The sequence below is a fragment of the Bos mutus genome, chromosome 4 (genome assembly GCF_027580195.1).
Source record: "Bos mutus isolate GX-2022 chromosome 4, NWIPB_WYAK_1.1, whole genome shotgun sequence".
Taxonomy (NCBI): domain Eukaryota; kingdom Metazoa; phylum Chordata; class Mammalia; order Artiodactyla; family Bovidae; genus Bos; species Bos mutus.
Genome location: NC_091620.1, coordinates 43,429,174 through 43,446,701, shown reverse-complemented (window position 1 = coordinate 43,446,701; position 17,528 = coordinate 43,429,174). Strand labels below are relative to the sequence as shown.

At 38.7% G+C, this 17,528-nt stretch overlaps 1 non-coding gene across 1 annotated transcript; it reads left to right on the top strand.

Annotated features, from left to right (window-relative positions):
- The first annotated feature begins 5,828 nt into the window (after positions 1 to 5,828).
- Positions 5,829 to 5,900, top strand: TRNAR-ACG (transfer RNA arginine (anticodon ACG)). The gene has a single exon. It is a non-coding gene; the product is annotated as a tRNA-Arg (tRNA).
- Positions 5,901 to 17,528: the final 11,628 nt, after the last annotated feature.

Sequence of the window (17,528 nt, the reverse complement as noted above, 5' to 3'; positions counted from 1 at the left end):
GGTTTAGTGAACATCTATCATCTCATATATCACTTCAATTCAGTTCAGTCACTCAGTCATGTCCGCCTCTTTGCAACCTCATGGACTGCAGCACACCAGGCCTCCCTGTCCATCACCAACTCCTGGAGTTTACTCAAACTCTTGTCCATTGAGTCAGTAATGCCATCCAATCATCTCATCCTCTATCATCCCCTTCTCCTCTTACCTTCAATCTTTCTCAGCATCAGGGTCTTTTCAAAACAGTCAGTTCTTCATATCAGGTGGCCAGAGTATTGGAGCAGGGGAAAGAACTAATTCATTTACTTCCAAGTGGAATTAGAAGTTGAAGTTCCCATCTGTTTCTTTTCTTTAAGTTTTATTGAGATATAAATTTTCATACAGCACTGTACAAGCTTAAGATGTACAACATAATGACATTAAATAAATATACCTTAAAAATTGTTTTTCCATGTGATGAAAACTCAGGATTTACTCTCAACTTTCATTTGTAACATATAGCAGTGTTGTCACAATCAAGTTGTACATTATATCCCTAGTATTTATTTATCATATAACTGGAAATTTGTACCTTTTGTCTTCCTTCATCTAATTGCTCCTCCCTTTACCACCAGTCTGGTCACCGCAAATCTGATCTCTTTTTTAAAAGTTTTTATTTTTTAAAAAAATTTATTTATTTTAATTGGAGGCTAATTACTTTACAATATTGTATTGGTTTTGCCATACATCAACATGAATCCACCACGGGTGTACACATGTTTCCAATCTTGAATCCCCCTCCCACCTCCCTCCCCATACCATCTCTCTGGGTCATCCCAGTGCACCAGCCCCAAGCATCCTGTATCCTGCATCGAACCTGGACTGGCGATTCATTTCTTATATGATATTATCATGTTTCAATACCATTCTCCCAAATCATCCCCCCCCTCCCTCTCCCACAGAGTCCAAAAGACTGTTCTATACATCAGTGTCTCTTTTGCTGTCTCGCATACAGGGTTATCGTTACCATCTTTCTAAATTCCATATATATGCGTTAGTATACTGTATTGGTGTTTTTTTTTCTGGCTTACTTCACTCTGTATAATAGGCTCCAGTTTCATCCACCTCATTAGAACTGACTCAAATGTATTCTTTTTAATGGCTGAGTAATACTCCATTGTATATACATACCACAGCTTTCTTATCCATTCATCTGCTGATGGACATCTAGGTTGCTTCCATGTCCTGGCTATTATGAACAGTGCTGTGACGAACGTTGGGGTACACATGTCTCTTTCCCTTCTGGTTTCCTCAGTGTGTATGCCCAGCAGTGGGATTGCTGGGTCATAAGGCAGTTCTATTTCCAGTTTTTTAAGGAATCTCCACACTGTTCCCCATAATGGCTGTATTAGTTTGCATTCCCACCAACAGTGTAAGAGGGTTCCCTTTTCTCCACACCCTCTCCAGCATTTATTACTTGTAGACTTTTGGATCGCAGCCATTCTGACTGGCGTGAAATGGTACCTCATTGTGGTTTTGATTTGCATTTCTCTGATAATGAGTGATGTTGAGCATCTTTTCATGTGTTTGTTAGCCATCTGTATGTCTTCTTTGGAGAAATGTCTATTTAGTTCTTTGGCCCATTTTTTGATTGGGTCATTTATTTTTCTGGAGTTGAGCTGTAGGAGTTGCTTGTATATTTTTGAGATTAGTTGTTTGTCAGTTGCTTCATTTGCTATTATTTTCTCCCATTCTGAAGGCTGTCTTTTCACCTTGCTTATAGTTTTTTTTTGTTGTGCAGAAGCTTTTAATTTTAATTAGGTCCTATTTGTTTATTTCTGCTTTTATTTCCAACATTTGTTTGTGTATATATGCATTTGCTTATTTTGATGTATAGCTGGCCACATCTATGTTAGTTACTGGTACACAACATAGTGATTCTATATTTCTAAATATTTCAAAAGAATCACCATGATGAATCCAGTTGTCATCAGTCACTATACAAAGATATGACATAATTACTGACTATATTCCCCACACTGTAGATTTCATACCTGTGACTCATTTGTTCTGTAACTGAAAGTTTGTACTTCTTAATCTCACTCATTTATTTTTCTCCTCCCCTACCCTTGCCCCCTGGCAACCACATGTTTGTTCTCTGTATCTATGATTCTGTTTCTGTTTGGTTATATTTGTTTATTTGTTTCATATTTTAGATTCTGCCTTTAGGTGAAAACACAGGGTATTCATCTTTCTCTAACTTATTTCACTTAGCATAATACCTTCTACATCCAACCATGTTGTCACAAATGGCAAGGTTTCATTGTATTACATGACTGAGTAATCTTCCATTGTGTGTGTGTGTGTGTGTGTATGTGTTGTGTAAAAAATACCTTTATCTAAACATCTAATAATGGGCATTTATGTTGCTTCTGTATCTTGGCTATTTTGAAGAATGCTTCAGTGAACATAAGGGTGCATGTATATCTTTCTGAATCAAAGTTTTTCCTTTTTTTTGGTGAATATTCAAAAGTGAAATTGCTGGATTGTATGGTAGTTCTATTTTTAATTTTTTCAGGAATGTCAATACCATTTTTGATAGTGACTATATCAGTTTATGGACGTGAGTCTGAGTGAACTCCGGGAGTTGGTGATGGACAGGGAGGCCTGGCGTGCTGCAATTCATGGGATCACAAAGAGTCGGACACGACTGAGCGACTGAACTGAACTGAACTGAACTGATATCAGTTTATGCTTCTACCAACAGTGTAGAAGTGTTCCCTTTTCTAAATATCCTTGCCAATATCCATTTGTTATTTGTTGTCTTTTTGATAACAGCCATTCTGAGAAGTGTGAGGTGGTATCATAGTAGTTTCAATTGCCTTTCCCTGGTGATTAGTGATATTGGGCTAATATTAGTGCATCTTTTCATGTGCACTAATATTACTGCATCTTAGTGCACTAATATTAGTGCATTAGATATTAGTGCATCTTTTCATGTGCCTGTTAGTCATCTGCATGTCTTCTTTTTGAAAAATGTCTATTCAGGTCCTGTGCCCATTTTTTAAATTGAAGTATACTTGATTTAGAATATTATATTAGTTTCAGATGTACAACATAGTGATTCAATATTTTTATAAATTGTACTCCATTTAAAGTTACTATAGAATATTAGCTATATTCCCTACATTATATATTACATACTTGTATTTTATTTATTTTATATATAAGGCAATGGCAACCCACTCCACTACTCTTGCCTGGAGAACCCCATGGATGGAGGAGCCTGGTAGGCTGCAGTCCATGGGGTCGCTAAGAGTCGGACATGACTGAGCGACTTCACTTTCACTTTTTCACTTTTATGCATTGGAGAAGGAAATGGCAATCCACTCCAGTGTTCTTGCCTGGAGAATCCCAGGGACAGGGGACCCTGGTGGGCTGCCATCTATGGGGTCGCACAGAGTTGGACAAGACTGAAGTGACTTAGCAGCAGCAGTCTTCTATATACTGTACTGTACTTCTTGATCCCCTAGCCCTATCTTGTCCTTTCCCCCATCCCTCTCCACACTGGTGACCACTAGTTTGTTCTCTATACCTCTGAGCCTGTTTCTGTTTGTTATATTCATTTGTTTGTTTTAATTTTTTAGATTCCACATATAAGTGATAACATCAAAAAACATTATCTATGTTTTCTTCTAGAATTTTTATTATTTCAGGTTTTACTTGTGAGTCTTTAATCTATTTGAATTTTCTTTTTTAATGGTGTAAGAAAATAGTGCAGTTTGATTATTTTGAATGTAGCTATTCAGTTAAGGAGAGTTATGACCAACCTAGATAGCATATTGAAAAGCAGAGACATTACTTTGCCAACAAAGGTCCGTCTAGTCAAGGCTATGGTTTTTCCAGTGGTCATGTATGAACGTGAGAGTTGGACTGTGAAGAAAGCTGAGTGCCGAAGAATTGATGCTTTTGAACTGTGGTGTTGGAGAAGACTCTTTAGAGTCCCTTGGACTGCAAGGAGATCCAACCAGTCCATTCTGAAGGAGATCAGTCTTGGGTGTTCTTTGGAAGGAATGATGTTGAAGCTGAAACTCCAGTACTTTGGCCACCTCATGCAAAGAGTTGACTCATTGGAAAAGACTCTGATGCTGGGAGGGATTGGGGGCAGGAGGAGAAGGGGACGACAGAGGATGAGATGGCTGGATGGCATCACCGACTCGATGGACGTGAGTTTGAGTGAACTCCAGGAGTTGGTGATGGACAGAGAGGCCTGGCGTGCTGCGATTCATGGGGTCGCAAAGAGTCAGACACGACTGAGTGACTGAACTGAACTGAACTGAACTGATCCAGTTCCCAGCAGCATTTATTGAAGGGGCTTTTTTTCCTCTGAATTTATAATTTCTGTTAGGCTATACTTTTCCTGGTCCTTCAGCTAGTAAAGAAAATTTTTGTTGGAAATTTTTTTGGTCTGTACCAAAGGATGTATTTGGGTTTCTGGCTTCTTCAAACTCCAAGTCTGAGATATATGAAGCAAAAAGGAAACCCATGTCACCATGGTGTCATTCCTTGGTTTTTGAGGTCCATGGATGGTCTGTTCTCTCCTTTCCACTTTCAGATTCTTCCTATCCTTGTTTTACATGCAATCATCAGACTTTTCAGTGTAGTTAAGATAAAGAACAGAGAAAAAAATATCTATACCATCTTCCTGGAAACAGAAGTCAAAATCTGGAAGCAGATTTTAGTATATATAATAATCATAAAGTATACATAATGATAGTGAAAATTGAAAACTCCCTCATTCTGAGGAGGGTGGGGGGAAATTGATTGTTTTTTAACCATGGTAACAAGTAAACACCAGAACTGGTTTTAATTCTGTTTACTCAATCAATGACAACACCCCTTAATCTAATCAATCAATGACAACATAACACAGAAAGTCACCAGGTTAATGACCCCAGATTGTAAGCAGCAGCCTCCCTCCAGTAAATACACATCTTGAACCCAACCAGTAAATCACAGATCTGCCTTATTGTCTTGCTTCTAAGGCTGTTGACAACCCAGACCCATCATTATAACCAACATAACTCTGATCCCGATCAACCGCTGGACCCAAAGCTTTATCTAAGACCTGCATTCCATTGCCTGACTCTTTTTTGCCCTTAAGAAAATTTACACTGATGAAATCTTAAATTGGAAGAATTAATGTATTAAAATACAGTGATTCATAGTTTGTCTTTCTATTTAACTTACATTTCTATTTCATTCAGCAGAAACATTTATGTCTCCCTTGTTTCATATAGCTATGTGAAGAAATAGACTCAAAGCCTTTTAAAAGATTTAATTTCTCTCTCTCTTTTCAGACCTAGGCATTATTCCTAAAAAAAAATAGAATTAAATTAGGAGAGGAAGCCCTGTGTTCCAACTCAGTTCCCACCAAAAACTTGTATTAGGGAATATGGGGGAAATGAGGCGTTATTAATACAATTTTGCAAGGTTTTTAGTTTTCTATTACTCTTTATTTTTAAAATCACATAGAAGTAGGGGCAAAGTTGACAGTGATTGGATGGCAGGTTAGGTATCAGGGCATTTCTGGAATAATACCCCATAATGTTCCTCAAAATCATTTAATTAACCTCTAATACCTACCACTGCCTACTCAAGTCCTGAATGGATTAGAAAAGATAAAGGGACAAGCAACACACTTGTTGATTGAGCCAGGTAAATCAGAATATGCCTGGTAAACTAAATGAACTTGAAGCTTTCTCTTTCTAGACCATATAGGTAGAAATGGAGATGAGATGAACTTCAATTTAAATATACCTTTGTTGTCTTACATTGTAGTTACAATGACTTCCTTGGTGGCTCAGACGGTAAAGCGTCTGCCTACGATGCAGGAGACCCGGGTTCGATTCCTGGGTGGGGAAGATCTCCTGGAGAAGGAAATGGCATCCCACTCCAGTACTCTTGCCTGGAAAATCCCACGGATGGAGGAGCCTGGTGGGCTACAGTCCATGGGGTCGCAAAGAGTCGGACACGACTGAGCGACTTCCCTTTCCCTTACTTGTTGTCTACCCTTGGTTACACGTTTAAAAGATGTGAAGACACAAAGATTAGCACCACACCATAGTGAATTTGCAGTGGCAAGCCAATGTACCACCATAACTGATATATTTAGTCCTCTGAAAATGTAAGAAAAGGAGACATCATTTCTGAATTGGTGCAATACGGAAAGCTCTTAGGTGAAATATTGTCTATGACTTTGAAGAATGGGCAGAACTTTGACAGAAGAAGCAAAATACACAATGTAGATAAATATGAAAGAGTGATTTGTGGTTGCAAACTAGGGTGTGGTCCTTTGCATCTAGAATCACTTAATCTTCATAAAAAAAAAAATGGCAAAAGATGAGACTGGACAGGCAGAATGTAGCCAATCTGTGACTTGCCTTTCATGCAAAAATAAAGAAATTGGACTTTCAATTCAGTTCAGTCACTCAGTTGTGTCCAACTCTTTGCAACCAACTATAGCACGCCAGGCCTCCCTGTCCACCACCAACTCCCGGAGTTTACCCAAACTCATGTCCATCAAGTCGGTGATGCCATCTAACCATCTCATCCTCTGTCATCCCTTCTCCTCCTGCCTTCAATCTTTTCCAGCATCAGGGTCTTTTCAAATGAGTCAAAACTCTTCATGAGGTAGCCAAAGTATTGGAGTTTCAGCTTCAACATCACTCCTTCCAATGAACACCCAGGACTGATCTCCTTTAGCATGGACTGTTTGGATCTCCTTGCAGTCCAAGGGAATCTCAGAGTCTTCTCCACCACAGTTCAAAAGCATCAATTATTCAGCACTCAGCTTTCTTTATAGTTCAACTCTCACATCCATACATGACTACTGGAAAAACCATAGCCTTGACTAGACAGACCTTTGTTGGCAAAGTAATGTCTCTGATTTTTAATATGCTGTCTAGGTTGGTCATAACTTCCCTTTCAAGGAGTAAGCATCTTTTAATTTCATAGCTGTAATCACCATCTGCAGTGATTTTGGAGCCCCCAAAAATAAAGTCTCTCACTGTTTCCACTGTTTCCCCATCTATTTGCCATGAAGTGATGGGACCAGATGCCATGATCTTAGTTTTCTGAATGTTGAGTTTTAAGTCAACTTTTTCACTCTCCTCTTAGTTGTCAATAATGAGAAGATATGGAAAAGAAGTAGGTACAAGCACTCTGGATATACTCTACCGTAGAAGACAGAGACAGGTTGTATATTGCCACCCTGTTTATTTAACTTATATGCAGAGTACATCATGCTAAATGCTGAGCTGGATGAAGCACAAAACTGGAATCAAGATTGCTGGGAGAAATATCAATAACCTCAGATACACAGATGACACCACCCTTATGGTAGAAAGTGAAGAGGAGCTAAAGAGCCTCTTGATGAAAGTGGAAGAGTAGAGTGAAAAAGTTGGCTTAAAACTCAACATTCAGAAAACTAAGATCATGGCATCCAGTCCCATCACTTCATGGCAAAAAGATGGAGAAACAGTGAGAGACTATTCTCTTGGGCTCTAAAATCACTGCAGATGGTGACTGCAGCCATGAAATTAAAAGACATTTGCTCCTTGGAAGAAAATCTATGACCAACCTAGACAGCATATTAAAAATCAAAGACACTACTTTGCCGACAAAGGTCCATCTAGTCAATGCTATTGTTTTTCCAATAGTCATGTATGGGTGTGAGAGTTGGACTATAATAAAGAAAGCTGAGCATCAAAAAATTGATGCTTTTGAACTGTGGTGTTGGATAAGACTCTGGAGAGTTTCTTGGACTGCAAGGAGATCAAATCAGTCAATCCTAAAGATCAGCCCTGAATATTCATTGGCAGGACTGATGTTGAAGCTGAAGCTCCAATACTTTGGCCATCTGTTGTGAAGAGATGGCTCATTGGAAAAGACCCTGATGCTGGGAAAGATTGAAGACAGGAGAAGGAGGTGACAACAGAGGACGAGATGGTTGGATGGCATCACCGACTCAGTGGACATGAGTTTGATCAAGCTCTGGGAGATGGTGAAGGACAGGGAACCCTGGTGTGTTTTAGTTCATGGGACTCACAAAGAGTTGTACATAAATGAGTGACTGAACAGAAACAACAGAAGACAGAGAAGAACAGGGAGATCCTGGACCAGGGAGAGCAGTGGAAAACACTTTTCCAACAGTCCAGGTGAGAAATGAACCATGAGTGTGGAGTTGTATGAGAGATGGCTTGAGATGGAATCAATGGGAGTCGATTCATTTGGGGTTGAGAGGGAAGAATCACAATGAAGGGAGGAGTCAGACTTCTAGTCCAGACATGTGGATGAACCATTAGTCAGGGAAGAATCATTCTTTTGAAATATAATTGAGCATAAAACTGGATAAAGCACTACCTATTTTAATCTCACTTATCAAAACCTATTATTTCTGCATCTGATGTGTCCTTGCTAAATACACAGGCTCTCAAACTCTAGTATACGTTAGTAATCTTGCCTTATCCAACATTGGACAAAGATGCTAATCCACTGCTGCCCATGGCACTGCTGTGCACAGATGGAGTTCAGAGTAGCTTGTGTTATTTTCCTAAAATGGAAACTGAGGCTTCAAGAGGTTTCTCCAAAGCCAAGTGGTTTAAGTGGCTAAAATAGAGTTGAAACCAATTTCTTTGCTGTTAAATTCTAAGGTGTATCTGCTACAGCCTATGATGAGCATCACACAAGTAACTCAAATTCAGTCTTGACCGGTCTCTACTAATGATTAGAAAAACATCTTTTATATCCAAATTCAAAGCATAATCACTTATCTTTTGTAAGCTATGTTATTCTTTAATATTCATGCATTTACAATTTTCTAGAATTGAGTTTAAATAATATTTGAATTTTGTTATTGATATAAACATGATATATAGCATGTTAGTATAAACATTCATAGCAACACAAATGAGATTACTTTGATTAAAAAATAAGATGATGTTGAGATTGAATTTTGTCACTAGGAAAATGTATAGTGAAAATCTCTTACTACCTCTCTTCTCTGAAGCCAAGTTCCAGTCTCCAGTCTTGTGGAGAGGTTGGCTGCCTCACTCAAGTTCCTCTCAATTTCCTTTATCTTTTAAAATCTTGGAGCTCACTGGTGTTGGGAAGCATGATACTTCTGGGACTGTTCTTCCCTCCACATTTGCAGCCCAGATTTGAGCTCAACCATAGCTGAGCATCTGGACTCCATTTTCAGAAACTTTCACAACACAATCCAGCTCTTCTCTTAAAATAATTCTGTTATCATCTCAAATGACAATGTCCCAAGTCTTCTCAAGACCTTTATGGGGGAATTTGAAAGCAATTGCTGTCAAAAGTGTCAGAAAATGCCAAAGAAATCATTAACTCACTGCAGAGGGTTGCCAAACAAATCTAATTGTTGGAGTCTCACAGACTTCAAAGTGCTTTTAACTTATGACTAAAGGTACTAAAGGAAAAATGGGATAGGATTTCACTTTTATTTTGTTTTTTTTTCTTTTATTGTTGATATTGTTGTTTTAATTACACGTATCTTCAGAGCAGCTTTATGGGAAAATTCAAATTCCCAGGAAGCTGGAAATTAGATCAGAAAAAAACAAACAATGACAAAAAAGAATATTGTGTTTTGTTAGGAAATTCCACAACAAGCAACCTCCTATGTGCGTTCATGTGTGCATGCTAAGTCGCTTCAGTCATGTACGACTCTTTTTGAAACCTATGGACCGAAGCCCACCAGGCTTCTCTGTCCGTGGGATTCTATAGGCAAGAATACTGGAGTAGGTTGCCATATCTTCCTCCAGGGAATCTTCCCAGCCCAGGGATCAAATCCACATCTCTTATGTCTCCTGCATTGGCAGGCAGGTTCTTTACCACTAGTGCCACCTGGGAAGCCTAACTTCCAATAAAAATTTGTAAGGAATATGTTTTGTGTGTAATGAAGAGCTTGGGTGTTTCACATGGGAGAAGTTGAACACTGCTCCCTCTTCACCAACGCCTGGATATTGAACCTCATCTGTATAAGGTAAATGACAGTGAGATGGAGCACAGAGTGGTTACATAACATCCCTTTACAAAGGCACAAATTTATAAAGATAGGCTTCCAACTGGAGTGCAGGCAGTCCAGTGACTCCTCTAAAGATCATTTCTCTTTTGTTAGTGAATTTCCTCTTCAATGAGTCAATCTAGAGTCCAATCCTAATTTATACAACCAGTGCTGCTATAAATTCATAATTTTAAAAACTAGGAAGATATTTGTATGTTTGAAAATTAAGGAATACTGTTTTAAATATCATATAGTTCAATGAAGAAATCAAATTAGAAATTAAAAATATTTTCAGTCAACACACACACACACAAACACACACACACAAAACCTACATAGCAAAATTTGTAAGGAACAGCAAAAACTGTTTAGAGGAAATGTGTAAACTTAGAAAAAATGAAATTAACATTTAATATACTAGAAAGGAACAGCAACATTAACCCAAGAAAATTAAAGGATAAAAATAATAAGCATAAGAACAGAAATTATTAAAAAGAAAACTATTGATAAAAATGACCAAAAAAAAAAACCCCAAAAAAACCCCAGTATCTGTTCTTTTAAAGAGTAATCAGTTAATAACCCTTGGTAAGCTTTATCCAGAAAAAAAATAGAGAAAAATAAAAATAATCATGCTCAGGAAGAAAACTGCCACATATTCTGCAGACACTAAAACTACAATAAGCAGTCATGAACAAATGCAAGTCATAACTTCAAACATCTAATGGAGTGGACAAGTTCAAGAAGAATTGATTCCAATACATTTTCATGCATTATCTGTTTAAAGATTGGCACTTTTCTCCCCCCTCATTTTCTTCATGTTCAACTATATACATGTTATACCTTCTCAAGCAGTCCTTTTGTGTCTCAGTCTCTCTTCATTTTTTTATCCTCTTAGACTTTCTGTTGCTGTTTGCTGCTGTTTAGTCACTAACTCATGTCCATCCCTTTTGTGACCCCAGAGACTGTAGCCCAACAGGCTCCTCTTTCCATGGGATTCTCCAGACAAGAATACTGGAGTGGGTTGCCAATTCTTTCTCCAGGGAATCTTCCCAACCCAGGGATTGTACCTGCGTCTCCAGCTTGGCAGGTGGATCCTTTACCACTAGACCACCAAGGTTTTGTGGTTTCTCAAGTGGCTTTAGTGGTAAAGAACCCACCTTCAAAGCATGAGACATAACAGACATGGGTCTCTTACATCTCAACCACCTGTCAACCATGGGACCACCAAGGAGTCCCCAGACTTCCACTGCAGGAGGCATGAGTTCAATCCCTGGTCAGGGAAGTGGGATCCCACATGCCAGTTCAGTGTGGCAAAAAATAATAATAATAATAATAATAAGATCTATACTGAAAATCAGGAAACCCACATGTGCATTCTGAACTTATTGAGCACTACCTGTATAGACTCAGGCTGTTTTTTTCCACTTCTTTTCTGATCCTTCCTTTGTTCTCTCATATATAAATTAAGACAAAAAAAAAAAGAAACTGATTAGTGTAAACAGGGAAGATGATTGAACAACACTGTATGTTGATATAATTTTCAGTGGCAAAGCACTATTTGAAGAAATGGTAGAGCATACTTCTTGAATGGCATGAAGTAAAGTGTTTATCACATGGACAAGTTCCATAATGTCACATTTGGATTTATACTTCTATCTACTGAAGATATAAGCATTCTAATCTGTTTCTATTTTAAAATAATGACAACTTTAAAGTGCACTTGTAAGATTTCTTGGCAATGAAAAAATGTAGCCCTATTCCTAAACTACTGAAATGACCAAGATTTTTAAATGGCTCATAAATGTTGCTCATTTTAGAGTTTTAGAAAGTATACAGCTAAAGTTGGAAATGAAGCACTGCTTGAAAATTCAAAAAAGGAGTATGCCATCCATTTGTATGTATCTCTACTGTTTTATAATGTATTTCTTTACATAGCTTTTTAATGGTTACTCTAGGCATTGTAGAGCTTCCCAAGTGGTTCTAGTGGTAAAGAACCTGTCTGCCAATGCAGGAGACATAAAGAGACACAGGTTCGATCCCTGGGTCAGGAAGAGCCCCTGGAGAAGGGCATGGCAACCAACTCCAGTATTCTTGCCTGGAAAATCCCATGGACAGAGGAGCCTGACAGGCTACAGTCCACAGGGCTGCAGAGTCAGACACACTGAAGCAACTTATCATGCACTAAGCATTATAGTCTATCTCTCTAATTTGTTACAGTTCACTGATATCAGCATTTATCAGTTTGAGTGAAGTATAGAAATCTTTACTCTCTTCATATGCTCTATCCTATGCTGTTTATAATAAAGCCTTAAACATTTTTACAACTACATCAGACAAGCATGTCCTTAATTGCTTACTGAATCATTTTTATGATTTATGAATTTTCAAGCAAATATTTTTTATGGAATTTACTTGAAAATTACAGTCAGAACATTCTAATATCTTCGGCATCTTGGTGTTGATTTCTCTTTACTGCATTTCTTTCATTCAAGTAAAGATTTTCCTGGTTCTTAATATTATGAATAATTTTTAATTGAAAACTGAGCATTTCCAGTATTATGCCACTCTGAATCTTACTTTAAATCTATTTTAACTGACTTTTTCTATAACTTCTCTAAGAGAAAAAGGGTTGGCACTACCATTTTATTGCCTGATGGTGGTAGAAGTCTAGGATGGCTCACTTGACCTCAATTAGCATCCATCAGAGGAGGTTTCCCTGTTCCTGCTGGTTGGGAAAATGGTTCCAGCTCTCTTAAGAGTCTCCACTGATGGGGCAGGACTGCCTCATTACAGCTGCTTCATAAGTGGCCTCCATAGACAGCGAGGGTTGAGGAGGTAGCCCCTGTATACTGATCCTTTCTGCTGGATCTCCTCTGATAGGGCCGTGAGGAGTTGCAAGTACACATGGTGACTGCCAGCAGGAATGGAAATCCGGGTTTCCCTTGTGACCGCTACTGACAGGGATGGGGGTGAAAGTGCCAGTTCACTCCCCCCATTTACTGAACATCCTCCCCATGTTCAGTAAATGACCTCCCCTCTGACTACCTAGAGAAAACAGTGGGCATGAGATGAGTAGTCTTCTCTCTTACTGATGCCAGTATGATATGAATTACCATGAAAAATAAAGTTCACTGCACTGACATAGAGTGCTATAAATCAGCTATGAAGGTGGCTCCTCAGTCCCATATAAAACCCTCTGAGGCAGGGCTTCCTTGACTGTTGTGAATGAACAGAACTTACGTATCCAATTGCTCTTAATCACTACAATTTTGGAAACTCAGGGGGGGAAAGTGCTATTATTTCTGTACTTTTGAATTTCCATACTTCATGTAAAAGAAAAAAAACTAGTAAAACAAAATTTTGTTTTCAAAATTCAAATGCCAAATTAATATTCTCCACATTTTTATATAAGACTGCATTTCAGTACTCTAAATTTGGGACAAAATTCCTAATTTAATACCCATATTTTGGTTGTTTCCTCTATTTAGCTCGCTTAAGTTATGTTAGAAGTGGTTGTAGACAGAGAAGTCAAGATATCTATTTTCATTCTTCAAAAAAGACCACAGATTTTTTTTTCTTTTATTTTTTAACTTTACAAATTGTATTGGTTTTGCCATATATCAAAATGAATCCGCCACAGGTATACATGTGTTCCCCATCCTGAACCCTCCTCCCTCCTCCCTCCTCCCTCCTCCCTCCCCATACCATCCCTCTGCGTAGTCCCAGTGCACCAGCCCCAAGCATCCAGTATCATGCATCGAACCTGGACTGGCGACTCGTTTCATATATGATATTATACATGTTACAATGCCATTCTCCCAAATCATCCCACCCTCTCCCTCTCCCTCTCCCACAGAGTCCAAAAGACTGACGCACATATATGGAATTTAAAAAGATGGTAACAATAACCCTGTATACGAGACAGCAATAGAGACACTGATGCACAGATTTCTTTTTAAAGAACTGTTTGTTTAGTTGGCACCCTAGTGTCCTCCTTTCCATAGCCAAGCTAAATTTTTTTTTAATTTAATTTCAGATACTCTCCTTCCACACATCTTACATTTTCCCATGACTTTCCCACCAAGTACTCATTGAGATACCTTGTAGAATGCAAAGATAAGGTTGTGTACTTATATGATCTGGTGAAGCCGCTCAGTCGTGTCCAACTCTTTGCAATCCCATGGACTATAGTCCACCAGGTTCCTCCGTCCATGGGATTTTTCCAAGCAAGAATACTGGAATGGGTTGCCATTTCCTTCTCCAGGGCATCTTCCCAACCCAGGGATCGAACTTGGGTCTCCCTCACTGCAGGCAGACTCTTTACCAGCTGAGCCACCAGTGTATGATCTGAGTTACCTATTATTCCACTACTTTGTTGTTCAGTCACTTGGTTATTTCTGACTCTTTATGATCCCACGGACTGCAGCACACCAGGCCTCACAGTCTGTCACCGTCTCCTGGAGTTTGCTCAAACTCATGTTCATTGAGTCAATGATGCCGTCTACTAAATACACATACTACTATAATGTGTTTTTAGTAGTATTTCACTATGAAAGTACACATAGTAATATACATTTAAGGAGAATCTGGGGTTCCCTTAAATTGACAGTCATTCTGCATGTCCCAGTAGTGGAAAAATAGTTACTTACATCACCAACCCCAACCCTACTGAGGGCAACCACACAACCTCAGAAAGTTGGAATGTTCGTGTAATCTCAAAAGCAACAAATGCTAGCATTATACTGAAAAACTACTGGTCTAAAATATAGTTCCAGAACCTGAGAGACAAAATCACTGCACAGAGTTGCTTTTAGCCTAAGAGCTTTGACTGGTCAACAGGAAAGACCTGCAATGCTGAACCCCAGCACACTGCCTGCTAGTGGTCTCAGAAGGGAAGCCTGGCCTTAATGCAGACTCCACCCACGCCGGGGAGTGCTACCCAGTCTGCATCTTCCTCTAACGGAAAATCAGGAGCAAACAAGGCAACAAACTGCGTTCAACTTGCTTTCCCCAAATAGAATCTCTAACTTCAAGATGAAATATTTGTCTCTGGAAGAAACAAAAGACAAAATCTTTAAGGAGCATGAAAACATGACCCTAGCATCCAACTATTCCTACAAACATTTAAGTGATCAATGTCTGTAAAGAGCAAAAGGGAAATTGTCATGTAGGAAAGCAGGGAGCATGAGTGAGAATCCATGGGCAGTGGTAGCAAAGGAGAGTGGACAAGGAATAGAAACAGATAGAAAAGATGTAAGATATTGAACTGACAAGATTCTGATAAAACAACTAGCCTTATTTTGCACAAAAGAGGAGAAGCCAAGCTTTTAATATGGGGACTAGAAACTGGAACCAAGTAACATTAAAGATTTGCAAAATAACCAAACTGAAATTCTGGAATTGAAAATACTAAAACTGAAATTAAGAACACAAAAGAAAGCCAATAAACACATTAGAAGAGACAAGTATTAAAATTCAATGTGGATCAAAAGCATATAGAGAACAAAATGAGGAAGATAGGAAAAATGAGGGCAGAAGACTGAGAATAAATAGAATGGACCCATCTAAACTCTATTTAATTGAAATTAAAGAAAGGAAAATGGGACAGAGATGATTTTTAATGTGATATTGACAGCAAATTTTCAAGAACTGATAAAAGTTACTGCTTCATCAATTCAAGAATCCTAAGAAACCACTGGAGAATAAAAGAAATCTATACATAGACACATTGTGTTGGAAATGCTAAATACAAAAGGCAAAGAGAAAAATCTTAGAAGCAGCCAGCTAGGAACAAAAGAAAGAATATCTTTCAGGGAGCAAAATTTTAATGACAGCTGAAGTCTCAACCAAAGAGAAGAAGGTGATGGGAAATGATCCCTTCAAAGCACCCAAAGGAAATAAAATGCATGCAGAATTTGTACTCAGGAAATATTTTCAAAGTGTTAGTGACATGAAAACATTATTAGACAAATACAAGTGGAGAGTTTGCCAAACAGAACCTCATCAAAAAAATTAGTAAATATCTGTTTGGGGAAGAAGGAAAAAGATCTCAGAGAAAGGTTAAAGACAGAAGAAGGGATGAAGAGCAAAGAACTGGATACATCAAAGTGAAAACGGTTCAAAAATTAAATGGATTTAAAATTCACTTCTGCAAAATGTTTCAGGAGAGGTGAAATAAATATTCTAAACCATTGTATTGTTTGGTGAGAAAATAAAGGTATTTTTTGTCATTAGACTTTCATAAATTCAGTTCAGCTCAGTCATGTCCGACTCTTTGCGACCCCATGGACTTCAGCACACCAGGCCTCCCTGTCCATCACCAACACTTGGAGTTTACTCAAACTCATGTCCATTGAGTCGATGATGCCACCCAACAATCTCATCCTTCTCCTGCCTTCAATCTTTCCCAGCATCAGGGTCTTTTCTAGTGAGTCAGTTCTTCCCATCAGGTGGCCAAAGTACTGGAGTTTCAGCTTCAGCATCAGTCATTCCAATGAATATTCAGGACTGATTTCCTTTAGGATTGACTGGTTGGATTTCCTTGCAGTCCAAGGGACTCTCGAGAGTCTTCTCCAATACCACAGTTAAAAAGTGTCAATTCTTCGGCACTCAGCTTTCTTTATAGTCCAACTCTCACATCCATACATGACCACTGGAAAAACCATAGCCCTGACTAGACGGACTTTGTTAGCAAAGCAATGTTTCTGCTTTTTAATAATCTGTCTATTATGGCCATAACTTTTCTTCCAAGGAGCAAGCATCTTTTAATTTCATGGCTGCAGTCACCAGCTGAAGTTATTTCAGAGCCCCCAAAAATAGTCTTTCACTGTTTCCACTGTTTCCCCATCTTTTGCCATGAAGTGATGGGACCAGATGCCATGATCTTAGTTTTCTGAAAGCTGAGTTTCAAGCCAACTTTTTCACTCTCCTCTTTCACTTTCATCAAGAGGCTCTTTAGTTCTTCTTCACTTTCTGCCATAAGGGTGGTGTCATCTGCATATATGAGGTTATTGATATTTCTCCTGGCAAGCTTGATTCCAGCTTCTGGTTCATCCAGTCCAGCATTTCTCATAATGTACTCAGCATATAAGTTAAATAAGCAGAGAGACAATATACAGCCTAGACATACTCCTTTCCTGATTTGAACCAGTCTGTTGTTCCATGTCCAGTTCTAATTGTTGCTTCTTGACCTGCATACAGATTTCTAAAAAGACAGGTCAGGTGGTCTGGTATTCCAATCTCTTGAAGAATTTTGCACAGTTTGTTGTGATCCACACAGTCAAAGGTTTTGGCATAGTCAATAAAGCAGAAATAGATGTTTTTCTGGAACTCTCTTGATTTTTCAATGATCCAACAGATGTTGGCAATTAGATCTCTGGTTCCTCTGCCAGAGGAACCAGAGATCTAAATCCAGCTTGAACATCTGGGAGTTCACAGTTCACATACTGTTGAAGCCTGGCTTGGA